This window comes from Drosophila mauritiana, chromosome 3R (genome assembly GCF_004382145.1).
Source record: "Drosophila mauritiana strain mau12 chromosome 3R, ASM438214v1, whole genome shotgun sequence".
NCBI lineage: Eukaryota > Metazoa > Arthropoda > Insecta > Diptera > Drosophilidae > Drosophila > Drosophila mauritiana.
Genome location: NC_046670.1, coordinates 12432578 through 12448847, shown reverse-complemented (window position 1 = coordinate 12448847; position 16270 = coordinate 12432578). Strand labels below are relative to the sequence as shown.

Below are 16270 nucleotides of genomic sequence, written 5' to 3'. Positions count from 1 at the left end.
ATGGCCCCTCTCGCAAGTAGGGGCATAGGTAATTTCAGCTTACGTCCAAAGCAAAAACCACGGCTCAAAAGGTGGCTTGCATTCACATTTCCGACGGCAAATAAAAAAGGAAAAATGCTCGAGATGAAAATGGGGTGAGTTGGTAGAACAACGTTGCCATTTGTGCACATTTGCATTGAAATGGCCGTCGACATTTGCATGGTAAACACTTTCATAGTTTGCCACGTGCCACCTGAAAGTGCAGCTTGCAACTTGCAAGGTGCATCAAAATGTGGCGTATAAAACCAGCCAATCTCATCTGGTCGTCATAAAGCAGCATCAAAGTGTGCCAACAGTTTTGCTCTTAACATGCTCCCTGGTCCAGTTTATTTTTGATCTGGGACTATATATGTACTATGTACATCATGTCAGGGTCCTGGCTCCTTTGTCCTTCGATGTGGCACCTTGACCACCGGCGCTGACTTCGCATGCAGCCTTATGCAACCTGCACTTGTTTGCCCTCCCTCTACGGCCACATAAACAATGGTGTTTTGAATAAAACACAAGACCAGGCGAAGAGCCACAACAGATCCCGGACTTTATCACGCACTCGTTTGCAATTTCAAATTGGGTAATAAATTCCTGAACTCCGCTCTGCAGATGAGTTTTTGTCCTGGTGTTTGCTCCGATGTCCTGGGGTGGCCCGTAAAATTGCTTTGTTCTCGACGGCTTTTGTGGGCGATCCCATCCCGACCCCTTTGCCCCCCTTGGCTTAGTTACTACTGTAAATTTAATGTCAACACTAAAGATTAAGAGTTTAATGCGCACTTCGGCAAACAAATTTTTTGCATCCCCTTTATGGGCCAGTCGACCTTGGTCGAATGCCATAAATCGAACATTAAGTTACCAACTCGGGGAGCCGCTGAAATTATAAGCTTATTTGCGCTGCTCTGAAGCACAATTAAGCTGATAAAATACAGCGGAAACGGAAAATTCAACTGAATTAAGTGTCACTTAGTGGGCCGAAACATTAAGAAGCGATATTTTATACATAAATATAAATACAGGAACGTCGGCTTTAAATATTTAATGCGCAGAATATTTAAGTGATTTTAATCGCGCCTTTTCAAATCTGGTTTAACAAGAAACTCGTTTATGAATTCATCAAATTTGCATTAGTCTCATATGGCGTGCGTTTTGAAAATTCACCCAACCGCCTGCAATAGGCAAATATTTCACTGCAAAATGCAAACAATTAGAAGTAATTAAACACATGCAAAATCTGCATTTGCCAAAGCGTTTAGCAACCGCAAAGCGGCGCACTGAAGCCATTCCAGCCCATTCCATCCAATTGCAACCCAACCACCCCACCTAAATCCTTGCCACCGTCCCGCTGCCTGTCCATCAACCAAGTCAACATTTGCATAATTTCAAATGGGGCACCGACGCTGTGGCTCCCCGGCTGCCTACAGCAGATAGTTTGTTTCCTAATTCCACGGCAGCAATTAGAGCTGGCCATGAGTAGCGGCGAATTAGAGCTGAGAGCGGGAAATGTGCGAAGTCCTGCGGGTCACGCACTCGCATCCGGAAATGAGCAGCGGAAATCGCCGACATTGCGGTATACAAAATGGTAAAGCCCACACGGGGCGCCATAAATTTGAGATTATTAAAAGCTTTGTTGCAGTTATATTCGCACGAACAATGTATTAACTTTCATATGAAATATTTAATATACTAGATGAAGATACAGAGTGTAAAACGAACACAACTGCACAGTGTTAAATGTTAAGAAAACAACTTCGAAGCGAAGTTACCTGAGCTCATGCATATTTAACGAGCTGCTTTATGGCCTTCGTTTTGTATGAAGTGTAGCGAACTTTGTGGTTTTACCTTTTGCATGAAAAGACCAAAATAATTAGAGTAAGCCCTTCATTATAACCCTTTTCGTAATGCCCCGCTGGCATGCAAAATATTTGCGAGTGCAGTTTCCATTAAATTCGCCAGTGTTTACTTCGAATTGCAACAGTCAAATCAGCCAAATGCACACAGACATTGCATGTAGAGCTGCACTCATATTTGCCCTAATTAAAAAATATGTGTATGTTGGCTTCGCTGGTCATGTACTTTTACCCACCGGCGGCGGCAGTTATTTTTAATTAAAGTACGCCACAAACGTGTCAGCAGCGCAGGATCCGTGGCCCTCCCGGTTTACAGGATACTGGATACTGCCGGATACTGCCTGCAGGATGCAGTTTGCAGGACGCTTTGCGGTACAGCCCACGTCACTTTCCGCATGCAAATGACTGAAGGGGTCCTGCGGCTACCGCTGCGCACCTGCACTGCCAGAGAGAAAACCCACCTTCGCCTCCAATCAGCGCACCTGCATCGCCCAGCGGCGACCATAAATAGACGGCAAACAGGGGAGGGGCACTCGCAGAAAATGCATAGAAAATATTAGCATTTCTTTCTAATTTAATTATATATTAAAGTCATTTTTCCCAGTAATAATAAAAGGAATTTTAATCAGCTTTCCTCCAAGCTATGCATATTTAACATCGCGCTTTTCTTCAATAATCATTCATAATAAATGTATTATAATAATCATAATAAATGGATTTCAGGAAAAAGTATGGAAGTTATTTTAACTTAATGCTCTTGCAACACTTAACTTACTCAACTTTGTAACTTTAATATTAATATGTACAGGAATCATGTTTAAAATATAATTGTCGTTTGTAATATCGAAGTAAGTCAAAGATATTCCGGCTCCATATTGTTTACAAAGTAAAATAAGTAAGAGCACTTGACACTTTCAGTGTTTAGGTACCGGCAATGTGGTGGCTCACTGGGCCAGCACGTTTGAAATTACGGAATTAGTGGCGACCAGTGCACACAATCACTCGCAAACACCCCACCGCCACATTGTAGCCATTTTGCAAGCGGAAGTGCCTATTACATGACGTGCGTGCAATGGAAATGGCCAGAATGGGTGGGGGTGGGGGTGGGCTGTTTTCAAGGATTGCACGGAGTGGGTAAATTAACTTTGTGGCTAGTTTGTAGCTGTGCAGCTGAGCTGGCTATGTCAGCACCTTCAGTCTCGTGTTTTCAATTTGCCAAATTGCAACGTTGCATTTTGGACGCGACTTCATCAGTGGTGCTTAGCGGTGCTTTTGGGCGCCACTGTGCGCCCTTCACCCCTTTTCAGTCCGGCTTCAGCCCCTTTCTAGCCCCCTTTTGCATTTAAGGCATTGGCAGGACAATCACGTAGTGGCTTTCTACACACACACAGGCACACACACCGCCTGCCGCATTGCTGTTGCACTTTATAAGCTTTCAACGGCTGCCTCATCCCAGAGGACATTTTGCCTTTTTGGCTTAACAGTGGAAAATGCGCCCAAGGCGAAATGAGGCGGTGAAGGGGGTTATGTTGGAAAAGCCTGCTGCTGACATCTCGCTCAACACCCCTCTTGAAGTCATGTTCATGTAGTGGTAATTCAAAATTTACATTTCCCACATGAGCATGGCCTACCCGAAACATTTTCTTAGACAATACTTGTTGCATAATAATTGCATGGTTTTCTCGAATAGTTTGAGGAACTTTCAACAAGAAGTGCATAGAGTTTTTATCTTGCATCCCAGAGACCGAAACTTTTAATACAACTTACAAGAAATTTAGTGCGTTTTTCCCCGTAAGGTTGCTCAGCTTAATTGCACTTCCAGATGAAAATATTTCGGTTTACAGTTTATTTTCCGAGAAGTCGACATCTAATCCCAAAGAAGTTGCCACTCAAGTGGTCCTGGCATTAGTCAATATGTTTACCTGCCTGCCACAAATGGAAGGACATGACATGGAGAATCCCTTCGACAAAACCCAGTGAATGCCATTCATTGTGTAAGAAATTCTTCTGTCGAATCGGAAATGTTTGCCCTGGGCATGCAAATTGGAATATATTGTCAGTGGCCGTGTTCTCATTCGTATTGCAGATGTCAAAAATCTGTTATTTATTGGGGAAAACTGCAATCGAAAATTGAGGAATCTGTTTGCTTTGCATTGATTTCAGGGCATGTGTCAGTGGCAGCAATCACTGATGTCTACTATTAAAGTACATTCGTTGCAGGGCACTTATTTATTTATTTAAATAGTTTTGCATTCTTCAATATTTGCTAAGCCATTACCCACAATATTGGTCCACCTCAGAGTTCACTTTAAATTCCTTGGAGCATCGCACAAGAATCCTTGGCTGCCAATATATATTTGCCCGTTGGTCATTTAACAAACCATAAAATTCAATTAAAATGCAATTTCGTACAGAATGATGAATGGACCCAGTCTAATGGACAAAATTCCTTGGCTAGCCACAATATTCTTCTCGAAAACGTGTCAGCTTCAGTGTGGAAATTCAAATCGCCAAAAGCTTTTCAACAGATCAACTTTTCACCCGCTCTATCGTCATTAATACTTGTCGCATCCACAGAAACGCTGCACTCTTTTCCTTCATGGTGGGTGGCAAGCTGAAATCTAGTCATAGCAAAATAATTGAAAAACTTTTGCTTGCCCCGAAACAAAGTCATGGTGGAGGACAAAGTAAAGTCTGCGATGCTTCAAGGAATTCGTCCTTAATTAAAAGATTCAACAGGGAACGCCGGCGGGCAGAATCATGGAGTCAGGACCAGGAACGAAACCACTTTCAAGACTGAAACTCAAACCAGAAGCTAAGTGAATGCCAGCGGCTGGTTGCGGTCGGTTCTCTGGTGCAGTGTCCGTCCATTAATGCAACACAATAACCAATTTACCACTTAACTTTTAGCATTCAGCTCCTTGGCGCTGCAATCCCAGGCGCTCCGAGTGTAAGCCGCTCTGACAGGACCTCTTGACTCCCAGCACAACAGTCCACCGGGCCCAAACAAGGACAACGTGGCAAACAAGGCGCATAAATGTCAACAATCTTGACTGAGAATAGTGGCCCGCTGACAGAATAATGCAGCGGCGACACAAACGCTCGGCAGTGCCGCAAAGTGAATGCGACGGCCCGACACTGGATGCATTGTGACCCGGGCCTTTTGGTGGCCAGGCATCCATCCACTTCGGTGGCCAGGACTTTGTGGAGATGGCCATGGCAAAATGGCCACTTCAGGCCGTCGAACTGGGCGAGGACTTGGCCAAATGTAATCTCTCAGAGAATTGTGATTTATTAATGCTCAAAATGGCTGTGTGCACACAAACTATTAAATAAATATTTAAATCTATTTATTATTTATTCTAATAATTTTGAAAATATTTTTCCGACACGTTGAGGTCTACATAAAATTTAAAAAAAAAACCGACCAAAATAAATATTTTTCAAAATGTATATAAATTGCGGGTTCCACAAAGCTGTTAATAAATTATCTTTATTCAAAAAGTCATAATACACAGCCAAGATCAAATAAAGTCACGGTCTTAGATCAAAGTTCAACTGCCACGCCGCATCCCGTTACCAATTTAAACAATTTAAATATGATTTCCGTCGTTTCATGTGAGGAATTGAAGTGAAATTGATTTCATTCCACTCATGTGACACACATCGAGCAAAAACGGCCGTGCCTCGTGCGTTGAGGTTTTGAGCTTGAAGTGGCAATTTAATACCACTTTGTCTGGCGGCGTGTTTGTTATTCCATTTTTCCATCGAAAACACACGAAATATTCTACGAAACAAGCCGCAATAATAACGTTCCTGCATAATTTGATAACACACCATTGAGGGGTCGATGAAGACCGTCTTCTGATGGGTCCTCCATCACCAGTCCATCACCAGTATGGTACACCCATATATATCTTGTCATTCGGAGGCAGCGAGAGTCTGTCAGGCATTTGTGTTTGCACAAGCTTAAGTGGCATTGGCTTTGGCTTTTTGTGTTTCGCAGCCACACTTGCTTTCTCTCTCTCGCCAGCTGCTTCCGTTTCCGCTCCACCCACTTCCGGTGGCCCAGCACCTCGATGTGGAAACGTCTATTGACAGTGGCTCCTAATGGCATCACAATATTTAGCCCTGGCTTTGTTTCAAGACAATTTATGCCTGATTGCATTGATTGATTAAGCGCACTTGTTGTTTCGGACCACTGGAATTGCCTGGCACTGGAATTGCCTGGAAGGATATTGCCGCACTTTAATTGGCTCATTTTCGCGGCAGGACTGAGTCGAATTTTAATTCGTGTGGACTATGCGGGTAAACAAATTTGCGGCGCAAAAACCAAACTTTGCAATTAAAAGTTTTGGGCAAACAAATATTGAATAATAAATTGTTTTATGGTGCAGTAAAAAGTTTTCGGTCCGACTTTCGGGTGGCTTGTAAATGCGACTTTAATTCGATTAGTGAGTGGAGAGGATATTACTGCAAAACTTTCTCGCAGTCGAGAGACTTTATGCCCCGAAAAGTAAACCAGACAATGTCAATGTCCAAATCAAACTGGGAGCTCAACTGGAGTGGAATAAAGAAGCGTCTGTCAGGATTCGTTGGCCCCACAGAAAATATGACAGGACATAAAGCACATTAATTGCTTGCCATCAGGCACAAGAAATGCTCGATGTCAATTTAACTCTGACTCATTACTATTCAGCCCACACTCGACTACGGTATCGACACTCAACGAGGGCAAGGACATCGGGGTTGTCACATCGCAGTGAATGCTTCATAAACCAAATCACGGCCAGCCGACGGTTGTCATTTTTCACATGAAGCCCGTTTTTTTACTCCGATATATATAGTGTATAGTATATGGAATTTTTTGGCTGAGCTTTGCCCTTTTATTTGTCGAATTTTCTGCAAATAATTCAAGCACCCTAAGCCACTCACTGACTCAGCAGAAACAATTGAGAAATCCTTTGATTTCCTCGAATGACAAAATACTGCTGTCATGTAGCCGGAGCTAAGCTGCAAATAACATTAGCCCGGGATTACCAGGCGAATCCCCCTGTTTGGTGACTACCGCATTCAAATCCTTTCCGAAATTAAACTGAATCAATGTTGGATGCAATCACGGGAATCGGTCGAAGGTAAAATTAAGTCTAAACCGATTCGAGTGCAAGCAAAGGCAACAGGATGACCCGAACTAACCGACCATGAACGCATGTGTGTGTGTGTGTGCAAGTGTGCATTCCAAGGATCAGCTCAGCTGGTTATCCAGCATTTTCACAGCTGACTTGAGCCCAATTCGTGTCCTTTGTCTATGACCAAAGGGCAATGAGCTTAAGCCAAGTCAAGACGGCAATTAATTGGCTTTTCAGAGGTATTCACATGGAATTGAATTGTTCTGTTGTCGTACAAGTAGCACAAGTAAGCGTATTCAAACATATACACTTGGTCAAGCAAATCAAAGTTACTCAGTCATATAGCTTAGAAGAACGACGAGCAAGGGAATATTTACTAATGAAGGTTAAGGAATGAAGAAATACTTAGCTATTAAAGGAAATATGGAAAGCAATATTAAATTAAATATAATTAATAAGAAAGCTAACAATTTTCTTTAAACTGTATGGTATTAAGTTAATTTTAACTCGAACATCTTTTTTCTATAGGTTTTGCCATGTATTTCATATTCAAATACTTTGTTGCAATCATTCAATCAATGCCGCAATGACTCAACCGCCGGCGATGGACATTGAAATGCCATTAGCGTGTCCGAGCTTGGGAACCGCAACAACTGCGGTCGCAACGTGGAAAGGACACAAAACAGGACAAAGCAGGACCGCTATACCGCAATACCGCATCGCTGGAAACTAATTAAAGTCTTTGCGCGCCACGGCACCCGCTTCGCCATTCAACGAATTTGAATAATACATTTTTTGCGATTTGCGGCATTGCTCATACGCCATGGGGTACCGTGTTGGCAATCATATATATTGTATATGATATAGTATGCTTCGCACACTCGTGTCCCATAAATGTATAATTTTAATCAGCTTTCTGTCGCCTCGTGGCAACATAATGAAATGCTCGCCACATTGTTCACCCCACAAAAGGTCAAACTGCAAAGTTTTAAAAGCGTTTTCCACCTGAGCTACGACCACTAAATGCTGCCGAAAGTTTTTGGCTCTCGTGGGGATTTTCGCAGCTTTTAAGTGGCAGCCGTCTGTAGTGTTTCATTAATTAAACAGCAGGGCTGCGCGTTAGTCAGCCGCACATACTGCGAAAAATATATACTTATAAGGCAATTAAGTTATTAAATTAGACGCGTATCTGAAATATTTATTCTATTCAAAAAAAGTATATTTTAAATGAATTGAAATCCCATTTATTCATATCTAATAAAAAGATTTCTGCGAAGTTTTATTAACAATTTTTCTCACTTAGTTGAATTCTTCGTTTCGCCTGAAATTTTCTCCTCTGCCAAATTTAGCAAGAAATTCTGTCTGTTTGAAAATGTCTTAAGCTTATTCAGCTGCACCGTGTTTGTAAAAAGCCACGATGGTGGTGCACTTATATCTCCTCATATCATAAGTTGTTGATTTGGGGACTTACTTGCCTCTTGGAGCTCAAAGGTTCCGCATGCTGAGGAGCTACTCCACTTATCGATTTATCATTTGGCAGACGCTTGTGCCTTCTATTTTTATACCGATAATTACTGTGAATTGTCGCTAAAATGCTTATAATGTTGGCGCTGTAAATGTAAATTGCTTCCCAGCATGCCAACACACACACAGACGAAGGAGCTTATATGGGAAAATGTTGAGATCCTTTGGCAGCATGAAATTGTAATACGCGGCAGATAAGCTCCTTGGCATTAAATGCGAGCACTCATTTCGTGAAACTTTTTTATTACTTCCTGGCGTTACGCAGGCCATTAAATTTCTTTCATTCGATCGAAATCAATGGGATTTTTAATGCGATTTCGATTGGCAACTGTGAAGAGCTCTATATATATTTATAAGTATTTATGGAGTTATTTCGGAAATGGCTTCTTCATTACATATGCATACCAATTAAACACATATTAAAGTAGTGCATATACTATACAATTTAAAGTCAATTATTACAATATGTAATCGCCTGCTAGTCAGATATGGAATATTTTGGCATTAAATTACACTTAATATAATAAAATATATACCACTGCTGTTCAAAGAATATACATGAAATGATCTTAAAATGCAATTAATTTGGTTCACACGATGTAACTTGTATTGTCAAAAGAAAGAGCAAATATCGGAACTGAAAACGAAACATGTGTCGAGCAAAATGTGTAGGAAATTCATTTTGAAGATGGCGGGGAAAATACAAGAAAAATATGCTTGAAAATATGGGAACTGCATGGCAATGACATTTTTTTTATGATTTTCGCTCCGCCATTCGGTGCGAGTGCAGAATTTATGAGATCTGCAAAAAGTGCCGCATGTGCGGCAGTTGCCAAGGAAACCGGCAGCTGAGATAAATACATGGGTGATTTTTGTGCCCCGAGGGCAGATGGCGGTATAAATGCCCCCCTCGTAGGTAAACGCGCATAAATGTTTTACAAAAACTTGTTTCGTGCCACACGTAGGAGGAATAACAAGCGAATTAATTAATTAAACGTTAGTTAGGCTTCGTGTTCAAGTGTCGCAGCTGCCGTCTGCGAAACACACATTAATGACACATGCACGAGTGTCCTGGCTGCGAGGATGTGTGTGTGCGCGAGTAGGTGTGTGTGTGTGTAATGGATGGACGCAGGACCAAAATATAATTGACAGCTGTGATTTATGCATGTTAGCAGTAATTGGACATTCAACAGCATGGAGCATCCTGCGATGGCCAGCGAATCGATTCGGAAGGTGTCCATGGACACGATACCAAGTCAAGGTTAATTTAATGGTGGGCCAGCCATTTCTGGCCAAGGAAGCCAGTCAAAAAAGCAGAGAAAATTTCCCTCTAGCCAATCTTCATGGCCAACTGGAGGGCGTAGGATTTTCCACAGTCAGTGCACGTGGGCTTTTTTCCTTTTTGGAATGTTGCTATCTCTACCTTGAAAATGCTCAAAGCGAAATTTGCATGGATGAAAATGAATTCTGCTTCACACACAAACAGCAAAAACTGACGAGAGTTCCTTATTGTTTCAATAGAAATATAGCTGAAGGTGAGTTCTGAAAAAGAACATGTAGACAGCACTCTACCCACCAATCAAGCCATATTAATTGACCATATTGTGCTAAACTGACAAAGTAAAACAGAAACGTTGCCAATAAAACTGAAGGGCCTCATATTAGCCGAATGAGAAAACAAAGGGACCAAGAAAACCCAAACAATTTCCAGGAATGGGCCAAAGACTTTTGCTCAACATTAAATTTGATTGAGATTAATAGCGAAATAAATGCTAAAGATTATTATGGCTGCCTGTGGCTATTAGCAGGAAAGACGGCAAAAGAAGAAAGCGAAGCCAAATTTCGGGCGTTAATCTTTTTTCATGTTATCGGGTATGCATGTATATACATATATATATTTACACATCGGTATAATGCAATTTACCGACCTGTCGCTGCCACTGACCAGTTAATTGTGGGCCTAATTAACATAAATCAGCTGGGACGAAAGCCTAACAAATGTCGCCCGGCCCACAAATTCACTCGCCCAGCGGTGGTGGGCCTGAATAAACAATTGTGTAATTTCATATTGGACCAGACACAGAACCTGAAGCAGACCAGACCAGACCAATTGGCATTTGGAATTTATGCCCGGTCCAGGAGTCAGTGTGTCACTCAGCTGCGGCTGCCCACGGATCCCACAGGACCTGTCCTGGTCCACAGTCCTCCGAACTACTTGTGTCCTTTGCTGTCAGTTTTGTTTGCGCCACTGTGTTAGTTTGTTTGTCCAGTCCAGCTCCGCTCAGCTGCTATTTATCATGCAACCATGGCACGTTTGTCATCCCAACCCCTTTTTCGGCCACCGCCCCTTGGCATTTTCCCCGGAGGGGCGGGGGCGTGGCCGCGCCCTTCCATAAACACCATCGGTCCCAGTCCCAGGCAGCGCATTAAGTGAGCTGCTTTATGCTCTTTGCACCAAGCGGCGAAACAATTTTAGCGTACATAAATTTCATTTATGAAAATCATTTGCACAAACTTTGCCATCCGAAAGTATGCTACACAAATGTGCTTTGGCAACAGTGCGTATGAGCATTGTGTCAACTATTTGTGCACTTGAAGAAAAATATGACGAGCACATGGAGAATATTTCCTAATAACAGAAATTAGAAATAAGTTTATTATATATTACATATTTTCTTGATTTATTTTCAAAGTATTACTTGGGCCACTTTAATATTTATAAATATAAAACCCCAAATGTTGTAACCTAACTTTTTTTCAGTGTTTAGATCTGATTCCTGTGTACCATATCATGTGTGACGTTTATGATTGATGTATTCGAGAACCGCCTGCTTACCGCCTCCTCGCATTTATTTTTATGTCGCCAGTTTGTGCGCCTTTGCATGGGAAATTTCGGTTGTTTCGCTGCCGGTTTCCTTTTATGATTTCAATCAAGTCAAGTGGATTTGCATTCTTGTTTAAGTTTTCATGGCCCGAACGCTACCACTGTTATTATCGCCATTTTATGTGTCTCTCTGTCTATGCGTTTTGTCAGCTCCCCCCGGCTTCCTGGCGATTTAATCGGTGCCACGCATCTAACTGGGTCAACAACGAGCTTTGTTGTGTTCCTTTTCCCCCAGGGAAAGGAATTTCCCGCCCCAAAGATGATTTTCCATGCGCTCTTGACCACGTTTTAATGCGTCAGTCGGTTGCGGCAGCTTATTAGCATTAACTGTGAACTAGCATTGAATGTCCGAGGGGCGTGACAATGGCATGATTGTAATGGCCACAATTCGCTTTAATTAAACCTGAGTTGCCGCCGGAGTTGAGGTAATTTTATCCCATTTTCTTGAATTTTATTTAAATTGTTAGGACTTTTACGAAACGAAATGATTGCGGGCATCCGAAATGTTGAGTTTCTGGCTTAATAACGTAAAACATATTTTAATATATAAATGAAAAGCGAAAACATCAAATCTGTGTTGCAAAAATTCCTGTAGCAAACTTTGGCTGAGTGAAAAGTTTTTGCGAATTTCCTGTTGCATGTTGGTGGCATGCAGCATTCTTCTTTGCCTTTCACCCTTCGCCGTTCATCAAAGGAATAGTTTATGACAGCTCAAGGGCGATCGCCTTGGGTGGTCATTAATAAAAAGAAAAGTTTTGAAAAGCGAAAAATCCAAATAAATTTATATTAACATCGGACACGTCAAAGTTCTCCGTTGAGGCAAAAGTTCCTAAGCGAGTTAACTTCGTTTAAAGCCAAAAATTCCATTTGGTCTGACTGGCCGCAAGTTGACTTTCATTTGCACTTGATGCGAGCTAATTGAGGCTGACTTTTCCCGGCTCCAACTCATTTAATTGCAATCAACTGTGATGCCCTTAGCCCTGCACTTTTCTCACGTCCCAGTTCATCTGGATGTTTGAGCTAAGTGTGTCGGTGTCGGTGACTCAATTGACTGAAAGCTGCAAAAGACTTTTCCGGGCGGGAAACGAAAGTCTCACTATTGACAGCCATTAAGGATACATTTATTTCGCGTCATATACCTCGATATGTGAGCATTATCGCCAGCCAATGTTATGGGGACATCAAATAAGAACCCTAAGCCAAACGAAGCGAAAAGAAGAGCGGATCAAGTACAATTTTTAGTATTCACAATAAGAACATTAAGTTCCCGGTATCTGGGATCCATAATATTGATAACGGACTTAAAAGGACAGCCCACATACTGAACTTAAAGGAACTCTAATCAATTCTTCAGGAGATGCCGTAGTTAGCTTTTTACGTTTTAATAAATATTTTATTCGACGTCTCACTTCCAAAATTTGTTTCGTAACTTTGGTGCCCATTTGGCAACATCATGGTTTTTGTACAGGCCCTATAGTCAATCCCTTGCTGACATGATTCCTTCCTCTTCTGGCCACCGTTTTTACACCGTGCTATCCATTACCAAACTCCGTGTTCAAGTTGTACCAGCCTTCGCTTTAAAATGGCCCAACTTATGTATTGCACAACTGGCGCTAAAGTTTTACAATGGCAATCCGGAAACAAAACGAGGAACAGGGTGGGACCAGTAGCCAGATCCGGATTGGTAACAGCAGCTGCTGTTTACGGCTACAACACGAACAAGTCGGGCCCGTGTAAGCCATGAACGCGAATGGAAAAAAAGGAATCCGGTAATACAAAGTCAGATGTTCGGACCACGGGGCGTATGAGTCTCTAGTTTCAATTGTTTTTCCAGGGGAAAGGCCAAAAGTCCTCGGATTGCTGCAGCCTTGCATGCAGCTGAAGGTGGAAAATTTAATAAACCCCAATTGCAGCTTCACTTGTTGATGCTGATGGATATTTCGAGGTTGCTTTGGCCACCGTGGTTGCCGCTCTCCCCACTGACTCTGCCCCGTCTTCTGGCCCTTTTGCCACTTCTTAGCTGTTACTTTCCGCCCCAGGGACCTCTGACAAGCTCATCAAAGTGCAAAGCTTTCGGAATGCAGCTGCGAGTTTCCATTTTATTACTAGATGTTTGCCTTATGAATATTTGAGGAATGCAAGAGATTTTCAGTCTCCATTTAATGCACATTTATGCAGGAGTGACAGCGCAGGTGTTTTCCACATCTCAAGTGTGCCTTCTACAGTAAAAACTCAACTACGCGGCATAAAATCGAAATAACAGAAGAACTGTAAAATAAATGCATATTTTTATAAATATAAGAAATAATATTTAAATTTGTTCTCGTGTGTTCTTAAAATATTTTTATATGTTTATAGTATATTTTGTTCCTAGTTTCTACATTTTCCCTTAGACTGTGCAATATTTGCATTTTAAGTTAGTTTTCCACGAGGCGGTGCTAATATGCATATTCACATTGCCATATATGGCTGTGCTTTTACGAATAACTTGGCTGGTTCATGATTTATTCAACTATTTACTGCGAGATTCAAGCGACGGAAATATCTCTTTAATTTACTTCTGTCAAGGAGTTGAGGAAAGTGCAAAGAATATTAATAGTACGAATGTTGTACCTGTCAGATAAATGCAGAGAAAGATGTAGCTAAAACTTAGCCATTCCCATGACACTTAATAAAAGTCAGTGTTTGCCGCATTCAAAAGTCCAGCACGTAGCCTGCAGGTGTCTGCCAAACGGAACGAGCTGCAAGTGACTTACATTCGGGATGTAACTTGTATAAATATTGCAGGGAGGCCAAATACACAAACATGCAGGCAAACAGACCAAATCGATACGGAGGAGGCTGTCAAGCCAGCACCAACCCACTCTAAATCATCGTTGCGGATAACCGAAGATGATGATGATGCGGATGTGGTTGTGGATGTGGATGTACGTGCGACCAAGGCAACCGCTATAAACTGCACCTCTAAGCAAACTTGGGCAGCCGTCTTGGTGCTTGCAATGTTTTCATTATATTTCTGCTCGAAACCGAAGGGCGATAAAAATTTTGATGCTCGAGCATATAATTTTATAAGGCCGCGCCAGTAGGCAAACAGATACCAAGCTGGTTTCCCTCGCGGAGCTTCGTACAAATGTCGCTTTTCCGTATCCTCGCACATGGCGGATATTTTACAACTTCCGGCCATCTTTTATGGCCGCAAACCACCCACTACCACTCACTACTTCCCCTCCTCCCCTCCCCCCTTCTCACCGCATCGTCGAGAGCTGCCAGGATAGGTCGTTAAAATTTAACACTGATGTGTTAATGCCCCCTCGAATACGTCTGCCAGTAAGCCGAGTGCAACTGGAGGCATCCAAACATTTCCATCGGACTGCGAGCCAAATTTGTTTGACGAATTGCCAGAACATCAGAGCAATTTGTGCCAAAAGCGCGCTTACAAAGTTTGGCAAATAAATTGTCAAATGCCTCCGAAATAAAAAGCTCGAATATTTCATCCAGGACAAGTTGCAATCTGGCACCCTCGCAGACATCCTTGGCTGAGGTGCAACAATAGCAATGGCAATCAGCCATAAGTTCACTTGGGAGCAGGGACATAACCAGGGTTTTCCAGGGCGACAGGTGAGCTGAAGGTAGGTGAAGTGACTGAAAGATTAACGACATTCGAAAAGTGGCTCAGAGTAACGATTGTATTTGCCAAATAAACTCCTATGTTTATGTATTATAAATTGTCAATTGCAGTGCTTAAAACTTCGACTGTAACTACGAAATATTAGTTTCAATACTATAACATTCAAACTATTTTAAACAGCAAAATATTAAAGCATAACTGCTTTCATATAGCTACATATAATATCTAGAAAAACTATATTAGATTAATACCACGTAGTCCATTTTTGTAGCAATGTCAAGATGAATATATCTGCTCACAAATCCATAGAAATTCCCAAGAGCTAAACCATATTCAGTAGATTCTATTCATTCGTGTAGCTATATACCTTCATGTTCTTGAGCAGACAAAACTGTTTTTTACACAAGTCGCAAAGGCCCCGAGCAAATTACGAATACGGAATTTTTCGAGCTGACTTGATGCAAAAGCGTTCAAACATTTCCCACTTGGTTGTACCAATTCTGAATTATACTATACAAGCGCACGTTTTTTGATAAATGTTCAGCATGATTGTATTTATTTTTATGATGATCATATGAGGTGCGAGAAAGGGTGCTAAATGCTGGCTAGTTTCAGCCCAAACAATTTACGCATGAGATGCGCAAGTGACGCATTCCACAGATTTTAGAGCTTGAGCGCGTGATTCGCCTCAATTAAATGGTTAAAAGTGGTGTGGGCTTCTTAATGAAGTGTGTCTGTGGGGTTCATTACATAATTTTGCATAAATCGCCATGTGCTTGACATGAATTTCCCCATCAGCGGCTTCTGTTTCTTTTGATGGCTCTTTGCTGATTTTGCCACATCCGTCTCACTATCTTTAACCGCTGTCATGTCAAGCGTTTATGTTAGTTCTGTCCCTTCACAGTGGCTTCCTTTTTTTCCGGAGTGCGGAATATATCTACGTATTCGAACACGTATACGCACCATCTGCATATCAATCAGATGCCACAGTGCTGTCACTCTTCTGTCACATTTTCCGGCGTGTGAGAATCCTGGCAGAAGTTCGCTCCTGTCCGGCTCTCCTGGCTTCTGCTTTTGAAAAATATGAATCGTCTGCGTTTTGCATATTTATTGTGCGCGTCTCCGCTACCCCAACAAATGCTATTTTATGGAAAATTCTGCCCGCGCCCCGATAAGAAAACTCAATTAGAATGCAGAACGTGTCGCAAAATCAGTTGAATATACATAC

The 16270-nt window shown here is 42.0% G+C and overlaps 1 protein-coding gene across 1 annotated transcript in view; it reads right to left on the bottom strand.

The window, feature by feature from the left end:
- LOC117142371 (cGMP-specific 3',5'-cyclic phosphodiesterase) overlaps positions 1-16270 on the bottom strand; it is a 43584-nt gene that overhangs the window by 17055 nt on the left and 10259 nt on the right. The gene's annotated exons all lie outside the window — the stretch shown is intronic.